The sequence below is a fragment of the Triticum urartu genome, chromosome 2 (genome assembly GCF_003073215.2).
Source record: "Triticum urartu cultivar G1812 chromosome 2, Tu2.1, whole genome shotgun sequence".
NCBI lineage: Eukaryota > Viridiplantae > Streptophyta > Magnoliopsida > Poales > Poaceae > Triticum > Triticum urartu.
In genome coordinates, this window is record NC_053023.1 from 445,490,611 (window position 1) to 445,500,174 (window position 9,564).

Sequence of the window (9,564 nt, forward strand, 5' to 3'; positions counted from 1 at the left end):
CATACCAATGTCCGAGGTATAGATATAGTTGCTTCTCATAAATGGTAGTAATGTTGTGTCAACAACTGCTGAATCGCCTTTCACCATCATTGGACAGTTTTGTCGAAGGAAGAGCGAGTTTTCTCCAAGACTATCAATACTGAACCAGGGAGAAGGTGTTGGCGCTAGCACACTAGTATCCATCCTGAATACCCTACAACGGATGTTGGAATAGGTCCGGGGAGTGCGACCATGGGAGACAACACCTGCTTCCTTGGTAACATCAGCAGTGCCCTATATACAGACAAGAATAGGTGATCCATCGGAATAAGTTGCCAGGCGCCACTGAGTATATAGGCCCTGCTCGTCCTCATGCTCGTCATCATCACCATCGTCATCTCCTCCTTGGTTATAATCTTTTTCAAGTATAGGTGGTGGAATGTTCACAGCACCTTGGAAACACAAGAAGGTTAATTAGTAAAGGAAAACTAGCTAACCCGCATTGCATGTGGATGAACCAATTATAATTACGGTGGAAGACAAACGTACCAAAAGCATCAAGATTCCATGCAAAAACAGTGCCACGAGTGGTGACAGCAAACACAAGACCCTCGTATTGAATTGCATCACAGTACACATGCACATCCGTGTACGGAAACTGATTTTTGAGCAATATCCATGGAGGCGTGGAATCAAGGACAGCAACAAGCTTGTCAAAGATAGCAACAACTTGATAGTTTGTGTAATCCCAAGAGCGATAGGGAAATCGACAAATTGCTATCTTCTGTAGACGACAATCACCATGATCGTACTTGAACATGCGTAGACCATATGTGTGCTCAACCTCTGGGCACTCTGAGATTTTTGCAAGTGGAACCCGGTGATGAGTGTACACATTCACAAGTTCCCACTCGCAGTTGTGCCCAATATAGACAACCCAATCTCTGTTTGCGCCTGCCCAGGCCTTATCCTTAAGCGATGCCATCTTAACATCACATGTATCATTATCAAGTGGCATCAACTTGCACAAGGCGAGGCTTCCATCGTCCAGGCGCCAGTGAGCAGGGTCATGGCGAAGAAGATAGTGGAGATCAAACCGCTCCTGGACCCTAGGGTTCTTGGTAATGATATTATTAGTTGAGTCGAGAATGAACTTGAACGAACCTGCCATGCTAGCCGAGGTGATGACGTCGCATCGATCAATGAGTTCCTCCACCACATCATCTTTCAGATCAGAGCAAGAATAACCGGGTTGTTTCCGGCATGTTCCCTCCATGGAGAATATGATCGGACAGTGGCAGAAGGAAGGGTGAAGGCAAATGGAGGAGAGAAGAAGAGCATGCGACAACAGTTCCAAATCGAGAGGGAAAGGCGAAGAGGTGGTGGATGGTTGCCACGATACATGAAGAGGCTAGTGGGGAGCGGACGGTTGCCACAGAGGTCACAGACTGATGACAAGGCCATCATGTCAGACCTAGCGCCCGCGCGGGATGGCCTCCATCCCCCACACGAGCGAAGCCACTTCGCACCCCCACACGGTTGGTCCGCCACGCCACTAGCGAAACACGTGATGTCTTGCATCTTCACTTAGGCCAACTCCAGCGCGTGCAACTCGGATGCGCGCTCGCCCAACCCCCTTTCCCTCGACACCCCCGAGCTACCCAACCACGGCTACCTGTTTTGCGCACCCGACGGCCGGATTTGGAGCGGATCCGGTTGGGCTTGAGCTTGCCCAGCTCTGGGAGGCCGCGTCGCGCCATGGACTAGCCGGGCACCAGGCCGGAAGGCCCCAGCAAGGCCGCAAGGCCGCATACAGGTACTGACTCCTCCTCTAGCCGCTCGAATCTACACCGTCGGCGGTCCGATGGCAAATACATGAATGGCGGTCGGCCGCTCGGTGCTGGCCCAAAAGCTCATCGGCGCAGCGTTGCCACTCATTACGTGCGACAACTGCCCAAAGAAGGTCTTGCGCCGCGTGTCTACAATGCCGGAACATCCCGGATGGGTGTTCATCAAGTTCTCAACCGATGGGGTATGTGCTGTCGGTGTCAAAACCAGCCAATCTTGGGTAGGGGGTCCCGAACTGTGCGTCTGAGGATCGAAGGTAACAAGGGACAAAGGAGACACGATGTTTACCCAGGTTCGGGCCCTCTTAATGGAGGTAAAACCCTACGTCCTGCTTGATTATATTTGACGAGTATAGGGGTTACAAGAGTTGATCTACCTCGAGAACGAAGTGGCTAAACCCTAGATGTCTAGCCTGTATGAATCCTGATGATCTCTACGGACTAAACCCACCAGTTTATATACACACCGGAGGGGCCTAGGGTTGTACAAAGTCGGTTCGTGGAAGAAGGAAATTACATATCTGGACACCAATCTTGTTATCCACGCATAGGAGAGTCCTACCCGGACACGGGGGAATGCCTTCTGCTTTGTATCTTCACGACCCATCAGTCTGGCCCACATCCAGTAGTCCGGACACCCGAGGACCCCCTAATCTAGGACTCCCTCAATAGCCCCCGAACTGGTCTTCAAATGACGATGCAGTATCCATCTTACGTCTTCGGCTTTTGCAAGGCTAGTTCTTCACCGTATACTAGGCGAACAATAGTTCGACTCTGGCTTCCTTGTTCTGTCTTCATGACTCCTTCCCTGTCACCTCAATTTCCACGTGCTGGGCGAATGCGAACGGTCCACCATTTTTTATTAAAAAGAAAACACCCGGCCACGCAAGGATGGTGCCTATATAAAGAGATCGAATCCTCAAAGTGCCATCCACATCGCGTAGAGGAACACCAAGATCAGCCAAAAAAGCCTCCAAACATGGCCAGCGCCCCAAGCTCTTCTTCGCGGCCCCATGGCCCTCAAGAGGGCGATTGGCAGAGCTGCTCAGTGCCTTGTCTTCAGCTGAGTCGGATCCAGACGCAGGGATATCTTCCCCTCGCAGATCTAGTCTCCATTCGAGTGGGATTGGCCTCAATAGGCAACGACGTGCTGGTTGAAATTTTTCCCAACCCCAATAGGGAGGAGAGAGTGTGCTTTGTCCCTTTCCTTTTGTGGGGCTTAGCTTTTCCAATCCATCCCTTTCTCAGGGGTCTATTGGAATTTTACGGCATCCAGCTGCACAACCTCACTCCAGGTTCGATTATGCACATCTCAGGTTTTGTTGCCCTCTACGAGCTGTTCTTGGGCATTGACACCCATTTCGAACTATGGAAAAAGTTCTTTTGCCTTGTCCCCCGCCATCAAGGAGGTTCCATATTTGAAGTGGGCGGTGCTGAAGTATGGCGTATAGCCGGATCCGGATACCCCGTTGGAACTCCCAAAGAGACATATCCACAATGGTCTTCGGAGTGGTTTTACATGGATGACGTCCCACTGCCGGACCCAGTTCGGCGCGGCCTTCCCGAATTTTCCAGCGCTCCCTTAAAGAAGCGCCCGAATTGGTGTCCCCAAAGTCCCAAGGAGGAGGACAGCGCAGAAATAAAAAGGCTGGTCAGCAAGGTCAGATTATTAGCCCATACCGGGCTCTCGGTAATTGAGGTTATGACCATTGCAATAAAAAGATGCGTCCAACCCCTCCAATCCAGAGTAACCCCCTTATGGTGCTGCAACGGAGAAGACGATGTGTCTTGTTACAGACGCAAGGGTCCGGATACCCCAACCGAACTGGCCATGATCCCGACCGACCTGTGCAAGGGTGACAAGGAGGATTTCCTTCGCTTAAACCATCGGGAAGGTTACTCCATGTACAACCCCATTGAACGGGTAAGATTTCGATTACCTGTGTTGCTTTATTGCTATCATGGCATGCTAATCCAGTTGTTTTTTGTTGTTAATAAACATTCATGGAGGAATATGATCGAGGACATTTACTGTCCTGCCCCGCAGCCAGAGGATCACAATCGCGATGAAGACCCTGGTTTCTGCGAGGATCCGGATATATACATAGAGTTCGATGATGGGGCATTTTATCAAGCGAGCCTTGACGGCTCAGAAGTGGCTATCACCACCGACTACCCCCGCCCCTATCCCTTCTCCATCGTAAGTATCCGAAGAGCTTTAAAAAATAAGTCCTTGCTTGCACTTTTGTCCATTGTACTAATCCGTACTTAATAGGATCGGCGCTCGGAAGACTGCACCTTCTCAAGGGCGGCCCCTTCGCAGGGTAGTCGTTCAAAACGAAAGGACTGGGGGTGCCGTAGAACCCTCACCGTCTTCAAAAAGGTATGTTCTGAAAGTGCGTTATATCGACTAGAGGGGGGGGTGAATAGGCGATTTTTATGAAAGTCTTCAAAACGTGGAAGTTATGAAGACAAACGATAGAAATAAACCTATTACCCTGCAGCGGAAGGTAGACTACACTAGGCAAGCCATAGTCAAGTATTCAATAGAGTGAAAGCACAATGACTAATAGCAGCAATGTAGTAAGGATCAGGTAGGAAGATATTGTGAAGACACACAGAACACGCAGTCACTCAGTGAAGACAAAAAATAGTGCGAACATACAATGACTTCACAAGGAGTAACAGTAAGTAAAGGGAAGGGAAGATGAAACCAGTGACTCAATGAAGACAATGATTTGTTGGACCAGTTCCAGTTGCTTTGACAACTATACGTCTGGTTAGGGCGGCTAGGTATTTAAACCTTAGGACACACAGTCCCGGACACCCAGTCCTGAACACGCAGCTCAGGACACCCAGTCCTCACCGTATTCCCCTTGAGCTAAGGTCACACAGACCTCGCCCAATCACTCTGGTAAGTCTTCAAGGTAGACTCCCAAACCTTCACAGACTTCGTTCACCGGCAATCCACAATGTCTCTTGGATACTCAGAACGCGACGCCTAACCGGCTGGAGGATGCACAGTCCTCAAGTGTAATAAGTCTTCAGATCACACAGACAAGAAGACTTAAGTGATGCCTAATTCTCTTTGGCTCTGGGTGGTTAGGGCTTTATCCTTGCAAGGAATTCTCTCTCAAAGGCTTCGAGGTGGGTTGCTCTCAAACGACAAAAGCCGTACTCTGAATCTGAGCAGCCAACCGTTTATGGTTGTAGGGGGTGGGCTATTTATAGCCACTTGGCAACCCGACCTGATTTGTCCGAAATGACCCTGGGTCACTAAGGAACTGACACATGTTCCAACGGTCAGATTTCAAACTCACACGACAACTTTACTTGGGCTTCAAGAAAAGCTGACTTGCCCGACTCTGGACAAGATTCGCTCTCAAAGTCTTCACTCGAAGACATAGGTTTTGTTTAAGCATCACTTCAGTCATTCTGACTGGTTCTCTTGGACCCCACTTAACAGTACGGTGGTTCCTAGAAGAAAGAGAACTACGAAAGATCTAAGTCTTCGAGCTCCATAGGCTTCATCTGGTGTCTTCTCTTGTCATAGTCTTCAATGTGAATATCTTCATATACCACCTTTGACTTCAATGTCTTCATACATTTTTAGGGGTCATCTCTGGTAGGAAAACCGAATTAATGAGGGACTTCTACCTGTGTTATCCTGCAATTCTCACAAACACATTAGTCCCTCAACTAGGTTTGTCGTCAATACTCCAAAACCAACTAGGGGTGGCATTAGATGCACTTACAATCTCCCCCTTTTTGGTGATTGATGACAAACTAGTTGAAGTTTTCAACGGGGAATATAATCTGTGAAATTGTAAAGGATAAGGAATTGTCTTCATAAGTTGCAAGGGCTCCCCCTGAAGATGTGCATATAAGTAATTTGCTTTTGGAATGCAAATGCACATGGCAGGTTGTACTTGTGGAGATCCACTTCAACTTATGATGACAATCCACTATGCATGTGAAAGTGTATGAAGATAATGACATGCATAATGGAAAATGGACGTCTGCAGAATGATCTAAGTGCAGAATTTATCGTCGCACATGCGGAATGATCTAAGTGTGGATGACAATCCACTATCAACCTCATATGCTTCTCCCCCTTTTTGGCCCTTACTGACAAAAGGGGGAGAAGCATATGAGGTTGATAGTCTTCAAGCGGGTCCATATGGGCGGGTGCATTATATTTTGCTTCGTGCTTACAACTCTCGTTTTGCTACATTTGGTTTTTTGTGTTGCGATGATAAATTGCAGACGACCATCGAGTTTAAGTGTTACAACTCAAAGAACCAAATGTAGCAAAATGAGAGTTGTAAGCACGAAGCAAAATATAAAGCTCCCGCCCATATGGACCCGCTTGAAGACTATCAACCTCATATGCTTCTCCCCCTTTTGTTAGTAAGGGCCAAAAAGGTTTGAAGACATAGAGCATCTACTCGTTCCCATGAGGAGTAGGTGAAGCAGCAGGGTCGTTGGTGGTGTTTGGCGGTGCTGAAGAGCTTGGAGCAGAGTCGAAGCGTGCTGAAGGAGGTGGCGGTGAAGTAGCATCGTCTTCATCCTCGATCACTCTGGCATTCACAGTTGTAGCAGAGGAAGAGAACTCAGAGTCTTCAAGGGATGGAGTTCGTCGCAGCACTGCCCTTCGAGGAGGTGTGGAGTCAAACTTGAATCGCTCAGTGAAGCCATCCTCTTGAAGATCATATTCAGAACACATCAGCGTTAGCCCTTTCCATGTGTGGCGAGAGGTTTCATGGGCAACAAAAGCATTCTTGGTGGCAAGATTGCGAATGCGATTAACATCCACCAAGAGGCTTTGCATCTGACGCTTTAGCCAGTCATGATGCCTATCCTGTTTCTGATGAAGAGCCACAAGAAGCTCTCGGTCATTGAGAACACGAGTGCGCTTCTTGGGCCGTGGAGCAGTTGTACTGTCAGTGGCTTCAGTGAGAGCAGGATGCAGTGCACGTGTAGTGCTAGCCAAAGGATACACACGAGTTACGGCTTCCACGCCTTCAACATTCTGAGTGAAACTTTGATGCTCTGCATTCTGAAGACTGAGAGGTTCCTTGGCAGGCTCAGGATAGATGGCTTCAATAGACATATCCACATCAGGCAAAAAGATCCGATGGTTGCGGGCCGAGGGCTGATATGAGATAGCGGAGTGAAGTTTGATCAGCCGCATCACCCAAGGGGCGTAGAACTTCAAACCAAACAGATCAGAGCCAGATGCAGCAAGTTGGTGAATGAAGAAATCCTGTGTATTGAAGCATTTTCCATGAAGAATGTAGAAGACCAAAGTCTTCATTGCACCTTCCAGCTTGGCATGGGAGAATGTCCTTTGATTGGCCAGAGAGTTCGCCTTATGATGTGATAAATGGTTCTTGGCAGATACTCAAGGTCTTCAACGAAGAACTCCGTGGGATAAGCAGCATCTTGGGGCAATGGCTTCATCATACTGAGCATCTGACTCATATTAGGTTCAATCTTCTGAAAGATGCTCTCAATAGCTTCACTATGAAGTTGATAGCCATGCTCGTAGAGATCGCCAGGAGTGGGCAAACCAGTGAGCTCAATGATGTTAAAGGCTTTGGCTTCGTGATGAACGTTTCCTGTCATCCACTCCAGGACCCAAGTCTTCGGATCTCTGCTATACCCGCGGATGTGAAGTGTGGCATAGAATTGGAGCAGCAATTCTTCATTCCAATGCTCTTGGTCAGTGACGAACGGCAGCAGTCCAACCTCTTTGAAGCAATCCAGAGCTTCTTCCAGACAGGGCAGACCAGCTATTGCTTCAATGTCAAGGCGCTTGTGTGGGAAGATGCAACCTTGGTTGTAAAGAACGCATGAGTAATAGCTTTGCTGCGGATAACTCCAGAACCGATCAGATGATATTCTTTCCCTGGAGTAGGGGTTCCTGGAGCTATTGAAGAATGTGTTGTTTGCTCTGAAGCCATTGATATTGAAGGAGCCAGGTGCTGATGCAGGACCTGGGAACCTTGGCAATCTTGGGATTGGCTTCTGTACCTGAGGCCTGTGCTCAACATGATAGTCGAACTGGGGACCGGCAGTAGACTCAGGAACAGAAGTGGCAGGATCAGTGGCTTCGCTGACTTCTGGTGCTTTTGTTGGTGAGGGCTCCACATTAGCTTCAGCCATAACAGCGTCAGTGGCTTCGGTGGTGTTGGTGGTGGCAGCCTCAAGATGTTGAACCTCCACTTGATGAGCAGGAGGATCGATCACGATCACGTTCTCCTCGAGAACTGCTTCTTGGTGGGACAGGGGAGTGGCAACTTGTGGGACTTCTTCTTCTGCGGCTGATGCAGTCGGATTGTCTTCAGCAGAGACTTGAGGCCTTGGACCTTTGCGAAGCCTGCGCAATGCGGGTGACGCCTGTGGAGTTGCTGTTGGCTGGGCCTCAAGGTCTTCATTCTCTTGTGGGCGATCCGCCCATGAGGCATCCTGTGCAATTGGCGTCAGTGGACGACCAATGCTGATGAGTTCGCTGTGCGTTAGCACAGGCAATGATACCTGTTGGTGTTCTAGCTGAGGAAGGGCTGCATCATCTTCAACATGGTCATGATGACCAATGTCTTCAGCAACGATGGGATCAGCTGCTGGAAAGTCTTCAGCTTCATGAGCCTCTGTGAAAGCAGGCTCATGGACAGTCAGTTGACGTTCTTGTGGATCGGCGTCGGGGTGAACCATGGAAATGGGTTCAACAATCAAGGGCTCTGTGGGAGCAGCCCGTTCCTTCTTGGTCATTCTTTTCTTCTTGGCGGGGGCAGTAGCAGAGGCTTCAGGATGTTTTCTCTTCCTTGCTTCAGCCTCAGCAGTCCTGGTCTTCTTCAGTTCTGAAGCGGTTGACCTGACCTTTGGCTTCGGGCCAGTCATGCTAGTTGGGAAGACAAGGGGATCTGCCTCCTGCCTTGGTGCTTCAGGTTCAGCCATAGCGGGCTTCTTCTGCTTCTTGGCAGCCATCCTGGGGTCGATGCCAGGACGCCCAAGGGCCTTGCGCTTCTCAGCCTCATTGTAGGCTTGCACACACCTATCAGCCAGGACCTTCATGCGCTCACGAGAACCCTGAGCTTCTGCACGTTTCTTTAGAAAGGCTTCCTTGAGCTCGTGCAGCATAATCTTGAAATTCTTCACGTCTTGCATGCTGAGCTTGGCCATATGCTTCTTGAACTGAGATTTCTCAAAGTCAATCTTCTGCTTCAGTTCAACAATGCGCTGGGCGATAGCTAACTCTGAAGCAATGGCGCCATGGAAGGCGACACTGAGGCCAATGGGTAGTTGGAGATCGTTGAAGCTGATGTTTGGCGTGTCAAACCATTCATCAATGAAGTTGTGGATGATTGTTACATCAAAGAGAGGCAGATCATTGAAGATTTCTGCTTCTTCTTTGCTCTTGATGAGTTGCTCAAGAGCGTCATCTGCAAGATCTTCATCACTTGACAGATCAATGGCATCATTGCGCAGAATGGCAGCAGCTGTTAGCTCTTGGCCGGTGTGTGGCAGAGGCATCTTGACCTTCTGGGGCTTGGAGATGCATGATAAATCTTCGGACTGCACACTGTCTTCAGGAGGTGCAGTTGCCAGTGGCTTCGCCCGTGAGATTTTTGGTGAAGGGGCAAGCTTTGAAGCTTTAGGCTTCTTCAACTTCTTTGGCTTTGGCGCTGCAGGCGCTTCATCTGATTCAGCGTCAGCTGCAGGCTCATTCACTGCA